The sequence below is a fragment of the Mobula hypostoma genome, chromosome 22, assembly GCF_963921235.1.
Source record: "Mobula hypostoma chromosome 22, sMobHyp1.1, whole genome shotgun sequence".
Taxonomy (NCBI): Eukaryota; Metazoa; Chordata; class Chondrichthyes; order Myliobatiformes; family Myliobatidae; genus Mobula; species Mobula hypostoma.
Window position 1 is genome coordinate 54,988,192 of NC_086118.1, and position 25,410 is coordinate 55,013,601.

The window sequence follows — 25,410 nt, forward strand, 5'->3', positions numbered from 1 at the left end:
TCTATATCACTAGTGAGTTACTGTATAACAGTGGAGTGTGTGAAGAGGCGATGCATGGTCCAGCAAGTGGTGTATATGATTGTCTTGGACATATTTCTTGTGAACACAAAAGTGTTAGAAATTGGTGTTCTGTTTTGTGACTTCAAAAGCTAATTAAAAGCAAAATAACAGCTGGGAACAATGAGTCTAATTTTGTTTTTTTTTTACTTTAAGTGAGGCATGCACATCTGACATAGTGCCGTGAAGCATGTAATTCACTTATTTTTAACATAAAATTGGTAATTAATTATTTTTATGAACAACAATGCTTAATCAAACAATATTTGCAATATTTCTCAAATATAACTGAAGTATTAAATACACACTACTCCTCCCTGCTTAGCTATTAATTCCAACTCAATATAGAATGCATCTCAACCTACATATAAGTGTGTGTGTGTATATACACACACACACACGTACATATATATATATATATATATATACACACACACATACATACATACATACACACTGGAGTATATAAGCCGTGCACAGCATAGTAAATTTTCTGTTGTCCTATTCAAACCTAAAGATTTAGTCACTGTGGAGGATTTCTTACTCTTGAGGGATAATGTCTTTCCTGACAGCAATGGGGGTGGGGGAGGGGGTCACTCTGCTTGGCAGGAGAGACATTGCTGTGAAACAATCTCAGGTTCTGGGGCCTCCTCTGGTGGTTGTTGGAGTTGACTCTGAGACTGCAGGAAGTCGTTTGTGACACGTTGACATCCCAAACAGTGCATGGCAAGGTTCATTAGATGTTGTAAATCATAATGTGTGAGTACAGTGTCTGATATCTCTATATCCTTTACCCTTTGGAAGGCCACCACACACTGTTCTGTCCATTACCATTTCTTTCTGATCTGTAGTAATGAGTTCAAGGCATGGAGCACTGTAGCCAAGATTGGCAGGAACTGTTACAGTAATTGGCAAATCCTAAAAGAGACAGCAACTGTGACACGTCCTTTGGCCTTGGGACATCCACTACTGCTTGAATTTTCTCAGTACACTTGTGTAATACTTGTGCATCAATGGTGTGAACACAGTAAGTGATGCTTGGTATAAAGAGTTCACACTTGTTGTGTCATGCTGTGAGTCTATAATCTTCCAATCTTTTTAACCCTGTCTTGATATTTTGGAGATGTTCCTTGTCATCTTTACCAGTTACAGTGATGTCATGCCGGTTTCAAAGGTACATTTAATGTCAGAGAGAAATGTATACAATATACATCCTGAAATTCTTCTTCTTCACTGCCATCCACAAAAACAGAGGAATGCCCTAAAGAATGAATGACAGTTAAATGTTAGAACCTGAAAGCCCCCCCAGCTCCCCCCTCCCACGCGTAAGCAGCAGCAAAGCAACAACCCTCCCCACCAGCAAAAAAATCATCACCACCCACTACCGAGCACTCAAGCGTGCAGCAAGGCATAAGTGAAGACACAGACTTGCAATAACCCAAAGACGATTTGTTCACCCAGTAATTCAACATATCACAGGCTCTTTCTCTCCCTAATAAGGGGAAAAAAAGTGTCCCCATTTCACAGTGAGAGGGGAGACGTAACACACAACTCGCTGATTTACGATGTTAGAAGTCTGTTGCATTGCTTTTTCCGAGCTCTTTGCCCAAAGAACTCAGGTTTCCGGGCACACAGCCAGAGTTCTTCTGTCTCCCACGACACACCAATCTCCTGCAGAGGCACGAAATCCCAAAACTCCAAAGGTGAGCTAACCTTCTAGGCCACGTCCTTGGTATATCGAATAACGGCTGGTCATGAGACCTTGAGTGTGAGTTCCATTCCCACAAAGAACCGAAGTTAGTGTGTAACTCCAAGTCAGGGTCTTCAAAAGAGCCCTGAAAGGGAAAAATAGCGATATTGCAGGTAGATATAGAGCTGTTTCCGAAGATGCAAGCAAAGGAGTTGCCGTTTGGCACCATTATCTTCGAAGCTGCTCCTTCTTTCGTTACAATGAATGCCTGGATAGCCTTGCAGCACCTGGTCCATAGCTTTCTGTTGGAGTGCAGGTGTAGATGCTACTCCAGAAATAGACAGAAGGCCGTGAAAGAAAGAAAAATGGGGAGGAACACCAGAGGCAGGCCACACTTAGGATGGACGAATAACACCTTATATTCCGTTTGGGTAGCCTCCAACCTGATGGCATGAACATTGATTTCTCTAACTTCAGGTAATGCCCCCACCCCCCCTCCCCTTCACCATTTCCCATTCCTTTTTCCTTCTCTCACCTTTCTCCTTGCCTGCCTATTCCCTCCCTCTGGTGCTCCTCCCCCATTTCTTTCTTCCATGGCCTTTTGTCTCTTTCACGAATCAACTTCCCAGCTTTTTACTTCATCCTTCCCCATCCAGGTTTCACCTATCACCTTGTGTTTCTCCCCTCCCTCCACCTTTTAAATCTACTTCTCAGCCTTTTTTCTCCAGTCCTGCCAAAGGGGCTCGGCCCAACATGTCAACTGTACTCTTTTCCTAGATGCTGCTTGGCCTGCATTTTGTGTGTGAATCCCTCAGTGCATCACTGAGCCCATTACTGAAATGACAAAGCTCAAACAACTTCTTCAATTCAGCCTCGTACACTGAAATGGTCTCCCCTTCTTTTTGATTCCACTTATAACACCCAAAGCATTCTGCAATCAAAAATTGCTTCAGTTCTAAAATGTTCCTGCATTACTTTCGTGATATTAGCAAAGCTCATTTTGGCTGGTTTGGTTGGAGCAGTTAGACTTCTAAGGAAACTGTATGCCTTTAAATCCAATGCACTCAGCAAAATTGGCACTCACTTCGCATTCATGAGGAAATCTGCAGATGCTGGAATTTCAAGCAACACACATAAAAGTTGCTGGTGAATGCAGCAGGCCAGGCAGCATCTATAGGAAGAGGTACAGTTGACGTTTCGGGCCGATACCCTTTGTCAGGACTAACTGAAAGAAGAGATAGTAAGAGATTTGGGAGGGGGAGGGGGAGATCTGAAAAGATAGGAGAAGACAGGAGGGGGAGGGATGGAGCTAAGAGCTGGAAAGTTGATTGGCAAAAGGAATATGAAAGGATCACGGGATGGGAGGCCTAGGGAGAAAGAAAGGGGGAGGGGGCAAGCCCAGAGGATGGGCAAGGAGTATAGTGAGAGGGACAGAGGGAGAAAAAGGAGAGAGAAAAAAATATATATATATAATAAATAAATAACAGATGGGGTACGAAGGGAAGGTGGGGCATTAACAGAAGTTAGAGAAGTCAATGTTCATACCATCAGGTTAGAGGCTACCCAGATGGAATATAAGCTGTTGTTCCCCCAACCTGAGTGTTATTTCATTTGCTTCAATCTACTGCTCAATTTGTTCAGTGTACAAAATCTAGTTATCTCTTGTGCAACTGAATGCATCAATTTTTCTGAAGTAGTCAGCCATTTCTGCTTTTTTATTTATCATTATTATCACCCAGTGCTCACTGTTTATGAGCCTTTAAATTTGTCTGTTTTCTGCTATTTTTTTTCAAAAATTCAAATGTCTGACCGTGCTATTTTTAACTCGAATGTCTAGCTGTGCTTCAACAGGTAAGTAGTCATCTTGGGTCATTTAAAACTTATTCATCACCATTGTTTCATAACTCCAAAACATAACTCTAATTAAAAAGAAAAACATAAAGCTGGGAATAACATGTCTAGTTTCATTTGTTTTACTTTAAGCAAGGCACACACGTATGCTGTGGTAGCGTCATGATGTACAGTATGCAAGTTGCTTAGTTTTACATGTAACCCATGAATTATTTAAGCGAGCATGAATGCTTAATCAAACAGTATATTTACAATATTACTCAAACTCTTGAAATATTAAATACACAATAATTGGTAATATATGGGTTGGGGGCTGGAACTTCTTGTCAGTGCTACTCTGTAGTTCTCACTTAGTAGAAGAGAAGCTGGATTGTGTTCGTACTACCTCATGATGAAAACTACTGCCTGGCTTCAGGACAACGTCCTGTCTTCAGGTCATGCCTCTCAGGAGCCTGGGCTAATTTGTTTTGGTGATTGTATGTACTGTGCTTTGCACCTTTGCCCTGGCGGAAAGCTGCTTTGTTTAGCTGGGTACATGTGTATGGTTGAATTACAATTAAACTTGAACTTAAAACATAGAAACCTAGAAATCTACAGCTCATTACAGGCCTTTTGCCCACAATGTTGTGCCAACCATGTAACCTACTCTAGAAACTGCCGAGAATTTCCCTACTGCATAATCCTCTATTTTTCTAAGCTCCATGTACGTATCTAAGAGTTCCTTCTAAATCCTTACTGTATCCGCCTCTACCACCCTCACTGGCAGTGCATTCCTTGCACCCACCACTCTTTGAAAAATTTACCTATGACAACCCCTTTGTACCTATCTCCAAGCACCTTAAAACGATGCCCCCCCCCCCCCGTGTTAGCCGTTTCAGCGCCTGGGAAAAAGTCTCTGGCTATCCACATGATCAGAGCCTCTCATCATCTTATACACCTCTATCAGGTCACCTCTCATCCTCCATTGCTCCAAGGAGAAAAGACCAAGTTTACTCAACCTATTCTGATAAGGCATGCTCCCCAATCCAGGCAACATCCTTGTAAATCTCCTCTGCACTCTCTCTACAGTATCCACATCCTTCCTGTAATGAGGTAACCGGAACTGAACACAGTACTCCAAGTGGGGTCTAACTTGAGTCTTGTATAGCTGTAACATTACCTCACGGGTGTTGAACTCAATCCCACAGTTGATGAAGGCTGACAGACCATACACTTTCTTAACAACACTGTCAACCTGCACAGCAGCTTTCAGTGTCCTATGGATCACTGCTGATCCTCTACACTGCCAAGAGTCTTACCAGTAATATTACATTCTGTCTTCAAATTTGACCTACCAGAATGAACCATTTCACACTTATCTGGGTTGAACTGCCACTCCTCAGCCCAGGTCTGCATCCTATCGATGTTGCGCTGTAACCTCTGACAACCCTCCAGACTATCCACAACACCCCCAACCTTTGTGTCATCAAAATGAAATGGAAGCAGTTGCATTGTTGTAATCTTACAAAATTTATCTTACAAAATGCAACCATCTCAGGAAGCGGGAAGAAACCAGAACTAGAATCAGGTTTAATATCACCGGCATATATCATGAAATTTGTTGTCTTTGCGGCAGCAGTGCAATGCAGTACATAATAATAGAGAAAACAGAACTGTGAATTACATTAAGTAAATATATATTAAATAGTTAAATGAAATAAGAAGTGCAAAAATAGAAATAAAAAGAATTAGTGGGGTAGTGTTTATGGGTTCAATGTCTATTTAGAAATCAGTTGGCAAAGGGGAAGAAGCTGTTCCTGAATCATTGAGTGCGTGCCTTCACGTTTCTGTACCTCCTTCCTGATGATAGCAATGATCTGGGTGATGGGGGTCCTTAACGATGGACGCTGCCTTTTTGAGGCATCACTTCTTGAAGGTGTCCTGGATACTACAAAGGCCAGTGCTCATGAAAGAGCTGAACAAGTTTGCAGTTCCCTACACCTTACTTCAATCCTGTGCAGTAGCAAACCCCGCCCCCCCCGCCATACCAGACGGTGGTGCAGCCAGGTAGAATACTCTCCACCGTGCATCTGACGAAATTTTAGAGTGTTTTTGGAGACATACCAAATCCTCTCAAAATCCTAATGAAATATAGCCGCTGTCATGCATTCTTTGTAGCTGCATTGATATATTGGGTCCAGGTTAGATCCTCACAGATACTGACACCCAAGAATCTGTAATTCTCACTCTCTCCATTTCTTATCCCTCTACGACGACTGGTGTGTGTTCCCTGGTCTTACCCTTTCTGAAGTCCACAGTCATTTCTTTGGTTTTACCAACATTGAGAGCACGGCTGTTACTACGTCACCACTCAACTAGCTGATACGTTTCACTTCTGTACACCCCCTCATCACCGTCTGAATTTCTGCCAACAATTGTTGTACTGTCAGCAAATTTAGAGATGGCATATGAGCTGTGCCTAGCCACACGGTCTTGGGTGTAGAGAGAGTAGAGCAGTGAGTAATGAGAGCTATCAGAGAACTTATGGGATGAATAGTCTTCCCCATTATAATATGATTTCAAATTTTACATTCCCAACCAGAAATTTGATTCTGAGGGATTTCCTGTGAACTAATGAGCAGAGGTTGCATTCACCTGAAAAGTGTGTTTTCATAAAACACATCTCTAATCTGTATTTTCATCAAAAACATGTACATTTAAACCCCACTCCCCTTATTGACAGTAAAGTTTATTATCCAACCCAATTTAATTCCAGTCTTTCAGCCAGAGGGAGTTCCTCTTGAACACTAATTCCCTTCACTCTCCCACCATGTCAGTGTTTGACCTCACTCATTGTACAGCCCACTCCCTTTATACTACTCTGCTATTTACATTGAGATCCTAGTAACCCTTCATCTATTGCCACTCACCTTTACTGTCTGGTAGGACCCCACTTGCCCTTTCCCCATTGGTAGTGACAGAATCCACTTACTCACTCTGCTGCCCTTACTGAGACCTCAGTGCATTTCTCCCAATGACCCCCACTGTCACTGAACCCAGTAAAAGTTCAGCTCCCAACCTCACCCACTGCTTTCCCCAGACAAGCTGCTTCTCCCACCACCTTCATCGGAACGTTCGCCCTCCAGCAGGTACACAACTTCTACTGGGAGCTTCACCTTACCTATTCTGCCCAACCACGAGTGCCTCCATTTGAGGCTTGGCTTCCTCCATTCCTCCTACGATCCTGCTTCCTTCCTTTTCTCCCCCTCTCCCGCTGTCCTTGCTTAAACCCTGCTTCTCCATCTCTGATGCTGCGACTCCCCAAGAACCTTGCTGACCCAGCTTCCTCATTTCTTCCACTGTCAGTGTCAGGGGCCTGGTTTTACCCATCACCTCTGCTGGAGATCCCACTTGCTCGGGGATGCTGTGTCATTCTGCTGTCGGTGTCTCAGACCTCACTGCTTCCATTAGAGATTCCATGTCCTCAGCTGCCCTTTGACAGAAATCTCTCCCCATTCCTTTGCTGTTTCCGTTGTCTCTTCACTTCTTCTCTCTCTCCAACCCATTGCTTCTGCTGCTTCACTCCAGCCACACTCCCAGCTGGGACCCTTCATTGCACCTTCTGATGGTCACTGCTCCCCTCCCTCCTTCCCAAGACTCCACTGAATCCTCTGGGACCCACCAACTTCCCTACTCCTTCCCCCCACCCCCAGTCCCTGCTCCCATTGCTGCCTCCTCCAGGTCCCTGCTCCCATTGCTGTTGCCCCCTCCAGTGAAGCCATGGAGGGAGAGTGTGCAAAAGTGGAAGGATCTGCAAATATTGGAACTATTAAATCAAACAAAATGCAGGAACTCTCAGCAGAGCAAGAAACTTCTGCAGAAGGGGAAACAGAGTTAACTTTTCAAGCCAGAGACCCCCTGTCAAAACTGTTCTAACGACAGGCTTTTGACCTGAAGCATTAAATATTTTTCTTTCATGCATGCTGCATCATCCGCTGAGTATTTTCTGAAGTTTCCCTGAATTTGAAGGAGAGTGTGCATTGGCATTTGGAGAGACTGTGTGACAAAAGATAAATTTTAGAAATCTGACCAAAGGTTTCTATTTCTATTACTCTGCGTTCTATACAAACCTAACATCAGTGACAGTTGTAGATGGAGGTGCACATTAGTTTAGCACAATCTTCAATAATTTGCATTTAGCAAGTTACTAACGTGCAGTATTTAGTGGTTCTCAGTTGCCTACTGATTTCTTATGTGCAAGTTATTTTGTCTCTGAAATAGATGCAGCTGCTTTTTGAAATAAGGAGGATATTCCCTCGTTTGAGAGCATGAACTTGATTTATTTGAATTGCATTGTCACTACACAAATAAGCAGAGTTGAAGTAATATGACCTTAATTTAGTATTTTTTAGAAAATGAGGAAGAACCCCATCTTTAGGGTTACTGCCATGAGAAGCTGAGATGCAGGCTGTTTTGATCGGTTTTTATACAGGTATTTCCCTTTCATTATTTTGTGAGTTAATAGGCTGGTTTAAAATTCGTTTCAGCAAAGAAACTGTGAATAAAATCTGTACTTTGATAGTAGAATGTCAATATTCTGGAGCTTCTTAGAGGAAGGACATTATAAATCAATGTGTCTGACAGACTGCAGACAGGGCTGTGGAGGTGGTCAGACAGACCATCCCGGGAGCATAGTTCTCTGTGCTCTACCCTAAAAATCTTCATTATCTGTACCTTTGCTCATTACTGCAGTGTGTAAAAGGTAGTTTATTTATGGGAAAAGAAAATAAATATTTTGATGGACTTGAAAGGACATAAATTGTTGCTAAATTACCATTGCCAACAACAGTAGCTGAGCACTGATTGACATTTTCCATCATTATTTTAGATTTGTTTATTTTACTGTGGTTTGGTAAAATAGTGAAGTTCACCAATTATGCTTATTTCCATAATTAAATTATCAGTAATCTCCCTGGAGAAATTATTTTTGGCATGAAGATGGAATTATGATGGGTTCCAAAAGGTCAGCAACTACATCAGAAACAGTTAAAATTGAAGTAGGACACAACTAAAATCTCTATATAAAATTAACAGGATGCCTTTTGAACTGATCCACGGTATTTTCTACATCTACCACTGCTGTAAATTTTCAAGATTAAGCTATGATGAACTTGATTTGTAATTCTGCGTCTTGATGTGAGCTGTAATCCTGAAACCATATCAACTTGGGTCTTGTATACGTAGTGGCTACAGTGCCAACTGTGAACTGTGCTTTGGGAGATATGATGAACAATGGTATTGAAAATGAAAAGAAACAGCAATTTCAAAGCAGTAATTTGATTTTGAGGTTAAGTGTAAGGTGGGTTGGGTGGGTGTGGGTAGTATCAGATAACAATTTAAACCACAACAGACTTTGCTTAAACAGATTATAATTTGAAGAGATCAGTGTTGTGTAATCAGTCCCAGGTTTACAGTATATAGAGAGAAATCCCTCGCAACCAGTCACAGATCCTTTTCCCTTAAACCTGCAGTGAAGAGTTCATAGTCGTTAATCAATGTCATGCAGCAAAAGGACAATGTTTCCTCTACTTGGCCTCTGCTAACAAGTATGTTGGACACTAAAATCTACTGCTTGTTCTCCTCTGTTATACAGAACATCAAAACCATATTTAGTAACGAAGAGAGTTCTTGATCAGTATTTATTTACAGACTTCAAGTGGTTCATTATAAATTAGTCAAGCTTTGCCATGCAATTTTAAGTGTGCATTGAATCCTTTGGATTATCACCTTGCTGTTATTCAAAGTATTTTCATTTTGTCTTGGCAATTTCAACCGACAGGAAAGAGTTAATTAGAGGTAGCCAGCATGGCCTCCGGTGTGGAAGAACTTGTGTTATGAATTTGACTTAGTATTTTGATGAAGAGACAAGGAAGGTTGATGAGAAGAGTACAATAGGCATAGTTGCTACATATGCGTGGGGCCAAAACAATAATGGGGTCGTATAATTAAATATTTTTACTGAGTCATAGGCAACTTACAGTGTGGGAGCAATGAACCTGACTTACCTAAATGAAAACATACACATTCAAAAGCTTGCACCAAAATCAAGAACCCTGTGTACGTAGGAAGCCCAGTCTATTCACCATGCTATTAAATGGTCGCATGCACACCTGCCGCATTCTTACAATCAATCTGATGTGGTACATTATACAGATTTCAGTAAGGTATTTGATAAGCTTCCAAGGAGAGCTAGCAAATTGGATTCAAAGTTGGCTGGATGGTAGGAGCAGAGAGTGATGGGTGAAAGATGTTTCTCAGACTGGAGGGTCAATGCTGGACTCATTGGTATTTATCCATCTATATTAATGATGAATATATGGAATAGTTAGTAAATTTGCAGATGACACTATAGACGGTGAAGAGGAGCATCAAGAATTTCAGTGACATTTTGATTGGCTAGGTCGGTGAGCTGAAAAATGGCAAATAGAATTTAATTCAGAGTGTGAAGTATTACATTTTGGAAGGAGAAGTCTTTTAGCATGTTGAGCTTCGTCACTTAAGGCATTGAACATAAATGATGGGAGGTTATGTTGCAATTGTACGAGATCTTGGTGAGGCGGCACTTTAGCGTTCAGTTTTGGTTCCGCATTATAGGAAGGATGTGATTAAATTGCAGAGTGCAGAACCAAATTACAACATGTTGCCAAGACTCGAGGGCCTGAGCATAGGCCAAGGTTAGACAGGCTGGGTGTTTGGGCCTTCACTCCTTGTAGTGTAGAAGACAGAAGGGTGATCACGTAGAGGTCTATAAAAGCATGAAGAGCATAGATAGAGGGAGCAGTCTTTTCTCCATGGTTAGGAAATCAAAACCTAGAGGACATAATTTTAAGATTAGAGGTGAAAGATTTAATTATGAGCCTGAGATGGTAGATATATGGACCCAGGCGCTGGAAGAAGTGGTTGAAGTAAGTACATTAGATACATTTAAGAAGTACGTATGTGAACAGGTATATAGCTGACAGGTGTTTAAAGGGATATGGGCCAAATGCTGCAAAATATCACATCAAGTTTATTGTTATATACACAAGTATGTGTATGCACAGGTGTAATGAAAAAATTACTTGCAGCAGCATCATACAAACATATAAACATGGTATCATATAAACAGCATTCACAAGACAACATAAAGTAACCATAAATTATACACAATTAGAAAAAGAAAAATAAAGAAAGTCCATTTCTGTGCAAAGTGGTCATAGTGTTTTTAAGCTGTAGTGATTAGGATTTTGGCAGTTGGTGAGGAGGGATGTGCCTGCACTGCAGCTTCTTCTGTTCCTGTGCATTTGAATTGCTATACCAGACCATGGTGCAACCAGTTTGGATACTTTCAAAAGTACATCCTTTGAAGATTGTTTGAGTGTTTGGGTTCAGTGACAAGCTGAAGACCATAAGATATAGGAGCAGAATTATGTCATCTGGCCCATCAATTCTGCTCTGCCATTTCATCATGGCTAATCCATTTCCCTCTCAGCCCCAGTCTCCTGCCTTCTTCTTATATCTCTTCATGCCCTAACTAATCAAGAATCTAAAAACCTTTGCCTTAAGTATACCCAATGACTTGGCCTCCACAGCCGCCAGTGGCAACGAATTCCACAGATCTACTACTCTGGCAAAAGAAATTCTTCTTCATCTCTGTTCTAAATGGATATCCCTCTATTCTGAGGTTGTGTCCTCTGCTCTGAAGACTCCCCCACCATAGTAAACATGCTCTCCACATCCTTTCTTTTAAGGCCTTTTGATATTCAATAGGTTTCAATTAGATTACCTCACATTCTTCTGAATTCCAGCGAATAGAGGCCCAGAGCCATAAAATGTTCCTCCTATGATAACCCTTTCAATCCCAGAATCATTTCATGAACCTCTTTTGAATCCTTTCCAATGTCAGCACATCCTTTCTTAGATAAGGGATCCAAAACTGTTCACAATACTCCAAGTGAGGCCTCAACAATGCCTTATGAAGCCTCAACATTACATTCTTGATTTCATATTCTAGTTCCCTTGAAATGAATGCTAACATTCTATTTGTTTCCTCACCAATGACTCAACCTTCAAATTAACCTTTAGGGAATGCTGCATAAGAATTCCCAAGTCTCTTTGCACCCCAGATTTTTGAATTTTTCACCATTTAGAAAATAGTTTATGCTTTTATTTCTTCTACCAACGTTCATACACTTCCCAACATTATATTCCATCTGCCACTTCTTTGCCCATTCTTCTAGTCAGTCCAAGTCCTTCTGTAGCCCCTCTGCTTCTTCAACACTACCTACCCCTCTACCTATCTTTGTACCATCTGCAAACTTGGCCACAAAGCCATCAATTCCAACCTCCAAATCATGGACATATAAAGTAGAAAGAAGTGGTCCCAACACAGACCCCTGTGGAACACCACTAGTCATTGGCAGCCAACCAGAAAAGGCTCTATTTATTCCCACTCTTTGCCTCCTTCCAGTTAGCCAATGCTCTATCCATGCTAGTATCTTACCTGTAATACCATGGGCTCTTAACTTGTGAAGAAGCCTCTTGTGTAGCACCTTTCCCTTCCTACCTATGTCATTGGTGCCAATATGTACCAAGACTTATAGCTGCTCACCCTCCCCCTTTAGAATGTCATGGACCCGATTTGAGACATCCTTGACCCTACCTAGGAGGCAACATATCATCCAGGTGTGTCCATTGTGTCCACAGAATCTCGTCTCAATTCCTCTAACTATGGAATCTCCTACTACTACTGCAGTCATCTTCACCTCTCTTCTCTTCTCTCCTGAGCCACAGCACAGATTCAGTGCAGAGACCCGGTCACTGCGGCTCTCCTTGGTAGGTCATCCACCTTAACAATATTCAAAGTGGTAGACTTATTATTGAAGGAAATGGCCACAGGGTACTCTGCACTGTGTGCCCATTTCCCTTTCTTCTCCTGACAGTCACCCAGTTGCATGCCTCCTGCAACCTAGGGGTCAGCACCTTTCTCTAACCTCTATCTTTTACTTCCTTAGTCTCTTGTATGAGCCAAAAGTCATCGAGCTGCAGCTCCATTTCCTTAACGCGTTCTCTGAGGAGCTGCAGCTTGGTGCATCTAGTGCAAATATGGTTATATGGGAGGCTGGAGGTCTCCCAGAATTCCCACATCTCACAGACAGAACAAAACAGCTCTTGGAGTCATTCTCACTGCACTAACTGTGCCATAACAGACAAAGAATGAAGAATAAAGAAGAAGAAAAACTTAACATATACTTACCTCATTCAAGTCTGGTGAGCCAAAGCCACTCCAACATTGGCCCATTCGTACAATGGCCGCTCCACTTGCATCTGCCTTATTTTTATTCACCCTTTCTTATAAGTCCTGTTCACTGTTTGGACGCAGCCCAACTCCTTAAGCTCCCAATATGTTAATATATAAGATTGCCTCTATGTGCAGGGTCCAGAAGAGGTCAGTCGATATGGTAATACTCAGGAATTTAAAGCTGCTGACACTCTGCACTAGCAATCTCCAGTGTTGACTGATGCATATTTGCCTTCTTTCCCGTTCCTCAAATCAACAATCACTTCTTCGGTTTTGCTGATGTTGTGTGAGACATTGTTGCTGTGGCACCGCTCAACCAAGTGTCTTATCTCACTCCAGTAAACTGACTGTATGGCAGGTGCAATGATTGAACCCACCCACAACAGTAATATCTTGAATATATACTTGGCTTGGTCAGCATGGTCAAGTATGGGTCAAAGGTCCTTTTTGTGCACTTTGTGAACTACGTACTTGTATTCTTAGGTCATTTCCCCTCCCGCTCCATCCCTGCCTGCTCATAGCTTGGAAGCTGATGTAGTGCTACCAAGCATTCTATAACCAAAGTTTGTTAACAAATTTAGCATAACCTCTTTCCTTCAATCTTATCCTTCTGGAAATAACTATCAGTTTGAGTTTCATTCTGGCTTTACTAATTTCCTGCACTAACTTTAGTAACTCGTATTGTCAGATTGCTTCGCTCCATTGTCCCATTTACATTTTGAGCAATATGTGGTCTCTTTATTTTTCTCTGAAATGTGAATGCATTGAAATTCATTTTTGCCTACTATAAGCTCGCTCTGCAGGTTTATCAATGACTTCTTGTCTACTCAATGTAAGAGCAGGTATGTTGCTGTTTATTATTTATGAAATTCAACACACCTGCCATACATTTCACATTAGCACCCTTCTAGGTGAGGTGAGGTGGTGAAGTTTGAACACTGGGCTTTCCACTGGATGATCCAGATTCAAATCCAGCCCTGAAAATGAGTTGAAAATCTACTCAGTCTGCCTGTGGCAGTGATCTTCAATGTGTGAAATTAATTTGGGCAGTCTCAGCTTATTTGCTACCTGGCATGACAATTCAAACTTTGCTTTGTTTTGGCCTAAGTTGACAGTAAATGGGGAGCAATGCAGAAAATGAAAAGGCATCAATTCTAGTGTTGAGCAATTTCTGTTCTGATATTGGAGATGAGGAACATCATAGAAGTTTAAGGCTAAATAGTTCTGTGTTCTGCATGGCCTAGGAGGGCTTAGCAAAGACAGTGTTCCATTTCTCACAGTGTGTATACCACTTCAACACCCCATACTGGAAAAGCCTAAAATATTCAGATAGAGAATGACAAAACCCAGTCAGATAAGAGTTAGCACTGAAAGGAGAGAATTTAATGTTTGTTGTTGTAATATATTCAGCAGCTTTGATTAAAAAATCATAAAACATCATGAATGTTTTATAACAAGCTCTTTTAGGTCTTTTATAATTGGTTTGATTGAGGCCATTTGTATCATTGCTTGGAGGGTATGAGAGCAAAGTAGAATAATAAGCAGCGAATGGTTAATTGGAAGCTTAATTCAGTCAAGTAGTTCTGAAGCCATTTTGAAGCACACTGCTATGAACATCCAAAATAATGTAAAATTGAACTCAGTGTACTGCCCCTCAAATGGCATCAGAAAGAGAAAAGACAGTTGAGGATTTTCAGTCTAAGCTCCACTGAGCAGTAAAATCCTAACAGTTTTGTAAATTGTGTATGAGAGAATTATTTTTTCCTTTCTTTACTCTCAGATTTAGTCCCTATCCTTTGCTTAGTCTCTGTGGTGTGTGACCTATAACAATATGGGCACAATAGCAGCATAGCGGTCAATGCGACACTGTTACAGCTTGGACATTGGAGTTCAGTTCAGGTGTCCTCTAAGAAGGCTTGTATGTTCTTTACATGAGCACGTGGATTTCCTAAGGTGCTTCGGTTTCCTCCCATGGTCTAAAGACCCAATGTTTAATAGAGTAATTAGTCATTGTAAATTGTCCTGTGATTAGGCTAGGGTTAAATAGGTGGGCTGTTGGGTGGTGCAGCTCATTGGGCTCAAAGAGCCTGTTCCATGCCTGTGTCTCCAAATAAATTAAAGTTCAAGTTTAATTATCAATCAACCATACATGAATACCCATGAATACAACCAAACAAAAGTGTTTCTCTGGGGCCAAGGTATAAATCACAGTGCCAACTGCCATATATCCAGCATAAGGCACACAAAGTACAGGCAGCACAAATAAAAATTTATATAAATATTAAGAGTTATGAGATGAGATACAAACCCACAGCTTTCTGTTTTGAGAGAATTACCACCAATTGAGCCATATATGACCAATTTGTTGTAAATGATGCATGGATCGATGAGTGAAGGGATGACAGGATCAGTTTCTCTGTTGAACACCTCATCTTTCTCATTCAATCTGAAATTGATGACGTTGGAAAGCACTCTATTAGTGATCTTCAGAAACATTCAACACACATTTTCCAGATACTCGGAACTGTCTTTGCAAAGGGTATTTGTTGGCAGGTGTAATGTTAATTTTAGATTTGAGATTCATACATTTTTGTTAACCAAGGTGATGAAAGGATATATTTAACAAAAAAGAAATGAGAAGTGAAAACATCTGATGATTCTGGGAGGCACAATTAAAACCAAAAATATTGAAAATATCCACTAGGTCAAGAAGCAAGTTTGGAGGAAAAAACAAAGTTGATGTTTCAGATCAGTGTTGGTTTTGTGAAGATTTTACTGAATGACAGAAAAGGCTGAAGGGACTGAGTAACCTACTCCTGTTTTAACCCTTATAAAGATAGCCATAAACTAACTGGTAGGTTCAGTACAGAAGGAACAAAAGTTGGGGCTATCAAGGACTTCATATTTGTAATGCACAGTTGATGCTGTTTATTTGACTACACAAATACTATCCCTGCTTATAGAATTGGCTGAAACTTTGTAAATGGGTCAATAGTGATTGACTTTTCCATTCAGCATAAATGTCAAAAACGCTTTCTTTTGATACTTTGTAATTATAACTTAACAAAAATGTCTACAATGTAGAATCTCTGTTAAAAATGGCACTGGTGAAACATGGTGACACTTTGAGGGCAGCAAAGAAAACTACTATCTATTCTAATAATTACACTTTTCCTGGACTATGGTCACTGCAATCCACAGTCTGTGGTTTACCTTTGAGAGCTGTGCTCTTGAGCTGTCTGTACGACCTGGCGATTTTGTGGTGTCCTAGGGGATTTGGTGGACTGGACTTTCAAGGATGCGAGTCTGGCTGTGATGGCTGTTGCTGAAATGGTCTTGGGACTGGATCAAAGTGGTGGGTCCTGGGCCTGACAGCGAAAATGAACTAATGTTTGATCGATTTAAGCGCTGAGCCAGATTGAAAGGTTTGGGGTATCGGGGAGAGCAAAGGACAAACCAGTGTTCAGCTCACTACTCTGTGAGGTTTATTAACTTCAGCAATGAACTGACTCCGCAGTCATTGGGACTCGCCTCAGCACTGGACTGGCTCTGTGGCTGTGTCCTGCAACCATCCAATTTCCTGGACTGGTGTCACTTGCCTCAGTGCTGGACTGGCTGCATGGCTGTGGACTCCGTTTCAGAGATTCTGTGGTTCATGTTCTGTATGTTATTTGTGTACTTTTTTATTGTGTGTGTGTGTGTGCAATTTGTTATTTTTTACACACATTAGGTGTTTTGATGGTCCTTGTGTGGAGTTTTTTTTTATATGGGTTCTATTGTATTTCTTTGTTTTGTGGCTGCCTGCAAGAAGACAAATCTCAAGCTTATATATAGTATATATACTTTGATAATAAATGTACTTTGAACTTTGATCATGATCGCTCAATAACATAAAAGACATGCATAAGTGCTACTTCATAAATAGCAATGCTGGATTTTTAATGTATTTTATCAGTGACTTCACACTATCAAACACTTTTGAGAACCTGTGGGGTTATTTATTTATTTACTCTGTTTGCACAGTTTGTCTTCTGTTAGCTCACTGGTTGTTTGTTAGTCTTTGTTCATAGAGTCATAGAAAAGTACAGCACAGAAACAGGCCCTTGAGCCCATCTAGTCTATGCTGAACCATTTAAACTGCCTACTCCCATTGACCTACACCCGGACCATAGCTCTCCATACCCCTACCATCCGTGTACCTATCCAAGCTTAAGTGTTGAAATCGAGGTGGCATGCACCACTTGCGCTGGCAGCTGGATCCACACTCTCATGACCCTCTGAGTAAGAAGTTTCCTCCCATGTTCCCCTTAAACTTTTCACCTTTCACCCTTAACCCATGAACACTAGTTGTACTCCCATACAACCTCAGTGGAAAAAGCCTGCTTGCGTTTACCCTATCTATACCCCTCATAATTTTGTATGCCACTAGCAAATCTCCCCTCAGTCTTCTATATTCCAAGGAATAAAGTCTCATCTTATTCAATCTCTATAAGTCCTGGCAACGTCCTTGTAAATATTCCCTGCACTCTTTTAACCTTATTTACTTCTTTCCTGTAGGTAGGCGACACAATACTCCAAATTAGGCCTCACCAAAGTCTTATACAACCTCAACATAACATTCCATCTCCTATACTCAGTACTTTGATTTATGAAGGCTAATGTGGCAAAAGCTTTCTTTATGACCCTATCTACCTGTGACACCACTTTCAATGAACTTTGGGCCTGTATTCCCAGATCCCTTTGTCCTACAGCACTCCTCAATGCTCTACCATTTTGTAAGATCCACCCTGGTACTCTCTAATCCTCCGGTACCTCCCCTGTCATGAAGGTTGATTTAAATATCTCTGCTAGGGCCCTTGCAATTTCTGCACTTGCCTCCCACAGAGTCCGAGGGAACACCTTATCAGGACCTGGGGATTTATCCACCCTAATTTGCCTCAAGACAGCAAACGCCTCTTCCTTGTAATCTGTATAGGATCCATGAAGCTAATGCTGCTTTCCATCATTCTATAGACTCTGTGTCTGTCTCTGGAGTAAATGTAGATGCAAAAAATTCACTTAAGATATCCCCCATCTCTTTTGGCCCCACACATGGATTACCATTCTGGTCTTCCAGAGGATCAACTTCGTTCCTTGCAATTTTTTTGCTCTTAATATATCTGTAGAATCCCTTAGGATTCTCCTTCGTCTTGTCTGCTTGGGCAAACTCATGCCTTCTTTTATCCTTCCTGATTTCTTTCTTCAGTGTTCTCTTGCATTTCTTATATTCCATAAGCACCTTGTTTGTACCTACCCGCTATGCAGCACCATTTTTTCTTAACCATAGCTTCAATATCTCTTGAAAACCAAAGTTCCTTAAACCTGTTATCTTTACCTTTTATTCTCACAGGCACATACAAGCTTTGTATTCTCAAAATTTCACTATTGAGCACCTCCCACTTACCAAATACACCTTTGCCAGAAAACAGCCTGTCCCAATTCACACTTGCCAGGTCCTTTCTGATACCATCCAATTTAAAATCAATTTAGAAAATTTAGAATGTATAGCTTTTCATACATTCTATAGCATTTCTTAATTTCCCTGTAAATGCCTGCAAGAAAATGAAACTCAAGCTAGTACAGTGTATGGTGACATAGACATTTATAATAAATTTACTTCGACTTTGACATTTAGTTGTACTGTTATTCCATGTTACTGATAATGCTCAAGGATGAGTTATGTTTACTGAAGGGATATTTGTAACTTTAGCTAGGACCAGATGACAATTCACCTGCAGTCCTTGACACACTAGGCTCACCCTTTGTCTCTAACCATTATTTCAGGATATGGGATATTGACTCAGTTGTACTGTTCCATCTTGCTCTTCAGAAAAATTTGTCAAGGTCAGATGGCAATTGTTGGAGAGTTATCCCAGCTTTCTCACAATGCAAGTGCACGATTTGCATTAAATTGGAACTAACTTTGTCACACATTGTACCGTGCAGCAGAAATCCAGATGAGCATACTCCTACCATTGAGTGAGCGCAGTGTACAGCTTTAGCCCAAGACTGTCACTCTGGGCTTCAGTGCATTCCAACATTAGTTGTGTTCTTAACAAAATGATAGCCAGTGCAAAAGTTGTGTTGTATCGCCACATCTTTCCTTACCCCCATCTCGCTGCTTTCCACAGGGATCACTCCCTATGCGACTCCCTTGTCCATTCATCCCCCCCATCCCTCCCCACCGATCTCATTCCTGGCACTTATCCTTGTAAGCGGAACAAGTGCTACACATGCCCTTACACTTCCTCCCTTACCACCATTCAGGGCCCCAGACAGTCCTTCCAGGTGAGGCGACACTTCACCTGTGAGTTGGCTGGGGTGATATACTGCGTCCGGTGCTCCCGATGTGGCCTTCTATATATTGGCGAGACCCGACGCAGACTGGGAGACCGCTTTGCTGAACATCTACGCTCTGTCCACCAGAGAAAGCAGGATCTCCCAGTCGCCACACATTTTAATTCCACATCCCATTCCCATTCTGACATGTCTATCCATGGCCTCCTCTACTGTAAAGATGAAGCCACACTCAGGTTAGAGGAACAACACCTTATATTCCGTCTGGGTAGCCTCCAACCTAATGGCATGAACATTCACTTCTCAAACTTCCGCTAATGCCCCACCTCCCCCTCATACCCCATCCGTTATTTATTTATATACACACATTCTTTTTCTCTCTCTCTCCTTTTTCTCCCTTTGTCCCTCTCACTATACCCCTTGCCCATCCTCTGGGTTTCCCCCCTCCCCCTTTTCTTTCTCCTTAGGCCTCCCATCCCATGATCCTCTCATAACCCCTTTGCCAATCACCTGTCCAGCTCCTGGCTCCATCCCTCCCCCTCCTGTCTTCTCCTATCATTTTGGATCTCCCTCCTCCTCCCCCACTTTCAAATCTCTTACGAGCTCTTCTTTCAGTTAGTCCTGACAAAGGGTCTCGGCCCGAAACGTCGACTGTACCCCTCCCTAGAGATGCTGCCTGGCCTGCTGCGTTCACCAGCAACTTCGATGTGTGTTGCTTGAAATTCCAGCATCTGTGGATTTCCTCGTGTTTGTGTCACAAATATTCAGGAGCCAAACATTGCATGTCCTGGTTGACTGGAGTTCTGGCAGCAGGTCCTGAATAAAATGCCATTTGATGCAGGCGCTGGATGCTGGAGAATATAAAATGTGCAAGCTAGGAAAAACCTTGCAGGTGGAGGAAAACAGGTCAGTGGCACAGTCTTGATCACACCCAAGATCATCAAGAATGTACGGACAAGAGGAGACCCTCTGGTCCATCCCAAGTAGTTGCTATGCATTCTTCAGGACTGATCTGCTGAGTATTTGATCTCACTATTTGAATTTGAATACACGGCACATCAGTAGTAGAATTCTAAGAGCCAGCAGCACTTGCATTTAAAATGGATCAAAGCAGCATTGCCTTTCCCTGCAGAAAAGACATTTCAAAAGGAAATCAGACAGCCAGGCAAGGAAGGAATCTGGAGAAATGGAAGTGTGCAGATTAATTTCTTATTAAGAACAGCAAGAACCAACTTCAAAGGTGCTGTCATGAATGAAGAGTCCCGTTTCGATGTTTACACTTTGCTTTTCATCGTCTATGAATTGCTCTTCACATTAGGCACTATTACAGCAAGGCCATTCTAGCTTCAGCTGAACTTGGATGACATCTTGACCTACTATTAAGCTGATTGCTCTTAATAGAGGGATAGGTGGCAATGGACGATGCCTCTCACATTGTATGATGTCACCACGGGGACTATTCAGTTTATGAAAAATAGGGGTAGCTGGTGACCAAAAGGAACCGGTAGATCTCTTGCTTGATAACATTTGGGGGAAAATATCATTCAACCCATTACATCTCATGAAGGTCCTGACCCATCCTCTGTTACAGGGAATATGTAAAGTTGGGCGATGGGAATGCAGTGTTTTTGATACTGATATTGACTGAACTGTCCTTTCATTAAGCAGGCTGAGATCTAGGCTGACTGAAACTCAGTTCCTCATAAATTTACTATGCTAAGAAACAATAATTATCAGCCCCCATTGCTACCAGGAACTGCCAAAGACAGAATTGCAAGATTGGTCTCCTTGTCCTTGACCTCGACACATCATTTAAAGATTAGCTTTACTTATCACAGGTACATCAAAACGTACATTGAAAATGCGTCATTTGTGTCAACGACCAACACAGTCCGAGGATATGCTGGGGGCAGCCCACAAGTGTTACCGTGTTTCCAACGGCAACATAGCAAGCCACAACTCACTAACCTTAACCCATACGCCTTTGGAATGTTGAAGGAAACCAGAGTGTACAAAGGAAACCCATGTGGTCACAGGAAGAACATACAAACTCCTTACAGACAGGAGCAGGAATTGAACCCTGATCAGTGATCACTGGCACTGTAAAGCATTGTGCTAACCGCTACACTACTGTGCTGTCAGGTTAATGCACCAACCAGATTCGCAAATGACTGGCCCTGAAAAGCCACATGCTGCAAACCTGGGAACATGCCCTTCAATTCTAATATCACAGACTCTCCCGCTATAAGAGACATCTTCTCAACATCCACTCTGTCTGGGTCGTTTAATATTCAATAGGTTTCAAAGAGGTTCCCCCCACCCGCCATTCTTCTAAACTGTAGTAAGTGCATCTGTGCACCCAGTTTAGCTTTACATCTGTTTTAATTCCCACCAAAGAATCTTGTAGTTGGTTGGAGGTTAAATAATTTTATTATTGCATACCCCAGATAGTGCAGAGTATTTTGCATTAGAAAGTTATTACCAAGTGTGCTAAAGCATTCTGTAAGTTTTTTTTGGTATTCTAGTCACTATTGTAAATGTCATTTTTCTGGTGAGCTAATAGGATGGGTCAGAAAAAAAAGGTAGTTATCAAATCAGTTTTAAAGGAATTGAGGTGAATCTACCTGCTTTTGTGGCGCTTTCTTATTGGTGGTTGACATTCAAAATGGACAAACAGAATACCAACTGAATCAAGTCACTAACATTTTGTTGACAAATTTAGAACATAGAACACAACAGCACAGGCCCTTCGGCTCACAATGTTGTGCCAACCTTTTAACCTTAATTTAAAAGGAAACTCAAAGAATCCGAAAGAACATAATCATAGAGCATAGAAATCTACAGCACATTACCGGCACTTTGGCCCCCAGTGTTGTACCGACCATGTAACCTACTCAAGCAACTATCGAGAATTACCCTACTGCATAGCACACTAATTTTCTAAGCTCCATGTACCTGTCTGGGAGTCTCTTAAAGGACCCTATTGTACCCACCTCTACCACTCAATTCCACGGTTGATGAATGCCTACACACCATACGCTTTCTTAACAACACTGTCCACCTGCGCAGCAATCTTTCAGTGTCCTATAGATACGGATCCCAAGATCCCTCTGATCCTCCACACTGCCAAGAGTCTTACCATTAATACTATATTCTGTCTTCAAATTTATCCTACCAAAATGAACCACTTCGCACTTATCTGGGTTGAACTCCATCTGCCACTTCTCAGCCTGGTTCTGCATCCTATCCATGTCCCGCTATAACCTCTAACAACCCTCCAGATTATCCACAACACCCCCAACTTTTGTGTCATCAGCAAACTTACTAACCCACCCTTGTACTTCTTCATCTAGGTCATTTATAAAAATCTTAAAGCAGAGGGGTCCCAGAACAGATCCATGCGGAACAGTACTAGTCACTGACCTCCATGCAGAATACGAACCATCTACAACCACCCTTTGCCTTCTGTTGGCAAACCAATTCAGGATCCACAGAGCAAGGTCTCCTTGGATCCCATGCCTCTTTACTTTCTGAATGAGCTTTGCATGGGGAACCTTACCAAATGCTTTACTGAAATCCATATACAGGTTTCCCCTGCCATCCAAAGGTAAAGCGTTCCTATGAAATGGTTCGTAAGCCGGAATGTCGTAAAGCGAAGAAGCAATTACCATTTATTTATATGGGAAAATTTTGTGAGCGTTCACAGACCCAAAAAATAACCTACAAAATCATGCCAAATAACACATAAAACCTAAAATAACAGTAACATATAGTAAAAGCAGGAATGATATGATAAATACACAGCCTATATAAAGTAGAAATACTTTTCCACAATCACTGCCTGAACTGTTCTCCGTAGCGAAAATCTCACGCAAGCGTCGTCGGCAAAAACACGGCGCAAGCACTCTCCAGTAACCTTTAAGTTATGAAGCTGCCAAATCATACCAAATAACACGTAAAAATACACAGCCTATATAAAGTAGAAATAATGTATGCACAGTGTAGTATCACTTACGGGAATTTGGAAGACATCAAGCACACTGGTGTTAGGCTGAGTCGTCGCAGGTTGGGCTGGTGCAATGGCCCCCACTCTCCGGGTAGCGACCCGATACCGATCCACGTAGCACGCAGGGGTACAGCGGTGGCCGGAACGCACCCAGCACATCTTTAAGAAAAAAGCCAAAATAAACATGCTAATTAATTAGGTGCCACCCAGCACGTAATTGTCGGCCCAGATCAGAGACGATGGAATCGGCAATCGTCTCTGACCTGGGCCGACATTTACATGCCGGGGGGCACCTAATTAATGACCTTGTTTATTTCGGCTTTTTTCTTAAAGATGTGCTGTGTGCCTCCCTGCTACTGCTGCATTCTCCGCGAATCAGTACCTGTCTGCGGCCTGGGGGTTGGGGTGGTGGGACACTGGGGTGTCGTCTGTTTCCATCAGGGCAAGCAGGTCATCTTCTATGTCGGCCTGCTTCGATGTCGAAGGTCGAGGTTCATTGTCTGCTGTGGCTGATGTGGAAGTCTTGAAAAATGACAGTATGCTTGACTGCTGAGCCTCGTGCATTTTTCTATCATACAGTTCTTTGTAAGGACTCAAACCGTCTTGCAAATATGCCCTAAACCAACATACCCCTTCAAAATTAAAGTCGTACTTTATCATTACTCATTCAGTTTCGATTGTTATCCTTTCCTCTTCCAATTGCATCAGCTCTTCATCTATCAGCTCTTGGTCATGGGATGCCAAAACCTCTTTAACATCATCTTCGTCAACTTCCACAAGCCAAACTCACTTGTCCTTACTTCGTTCACCACGATCAAAACGCTTAATTATGTCTAGTTTTAGGCTAAGCATAACACCATTACGAGCTCTTTTAGGCTTTCCGATACCTGATGACTCTTCTTGCTAACGGCTTGCTAAAGATCATTGCCAGAGGCTCAGCAATCTCCTCCCTCCCTTCCCACAGCAGCCTGGGGTATATCTCATTTGATCGCGGCAACTTATCTAACTTTTCAAAAGCTCCAGCGCATTCTCTTTCTTAATGTCTATATGCTCAAGCATTTCGGTCCGCTGTAAGTCATCCCCACAATTGCCAAGATCCTTTTCCCTGGTGAATTCTGAAGCAAAGTATTCAATAAGTACCTCCGCCTCCTCCTCCTCCAATTCCATGCACAGGTTTCCACTATTGCACCTGATTGGTCCTATACTAACACGGCTCATTCTCTTGCTCTTCACATACCTATAGAATGTCTTGGGGGTTTCCTTAATTCTGCTCACCAATGCCTTCTCATGGCCCCTCTTGTTCTCCTAATTTCATTCTTAAGTTCCTTCCTAGCAACCTTATAATTTTCTCGAACTCTATTAGTACCTAGTTTCTTGAACCCTTTGTAAACTTTTTGTTTCTTCTTAACTAGATTTTCTACTTCCTTTGTACACCATGGTTCTTTTGCCCTACTATCCTTTCCCTGCCTCAATTGAACATACTTATGCAGAATGCCATTCAAATATTCCCTAAACATTTGCCACATTTCTGCCATCCATTTCCCTGAGAACATCTGCACCCAAGTTCCTGCCTAATATAATAGCATCATATTTCTCCCTACCCCAATTGAATGTTTTCGCAAATTGTCTGCTCCTATCCCTCTCCAACACTATGGTAAAGGAGATAGAGTTGGATCACTACCTCCAAAATGCTCTCCCACCGAGGGATCTGACACCTCACCAGGTTCATTTCCTAATAGCAGATCAAGTACAGCTCTCATCTAGTTGGCTTATCTACATATTGCATCAGGAAACCTTCCTGAACACACCTAACAAACTCCACCCCATCTAAACCCCTTGCGCTCAGGAGATGCCAACCAATATTAGGAAAGTTAAAATCTCCCATCACAGCAACCCTATTATTATTGCGTCGTTCCAGAATCTGCCTCTCTATCTGCTCCGCAATGTCCCTGTTACTATTGGGGGGGGGGGCTATAAAAAACACCCAGTTGAGTTATTGCCCCCTTCCTGTTTCTGACTTCCACCCACACTGACTCAGTAGATTATCCCTCCATGACTTCCTCCTTTTCTGCAGCCTGAACATTATCCCTGATTAGCAATGCCACGCCCCCACCTCTTTTGCCTCCCTCCCTTTCCTTTTTGAAACATCTA

General features: G+C 42.0%; 1 protein-coding gene across 4 annotated transcripts in view; it reads left to right on the forward strand.

The window, feature by feature from the left end:
* The window catches only part of cep112 (centrosomal protein 112), a 553,075-nt gene that overhangs the window by 273,873 nt on the left and 253,792 nt on the right, over positions 1-25,410 (forward strand). The gene's annotated exons all lie outside the window — the stretch shown is intronic.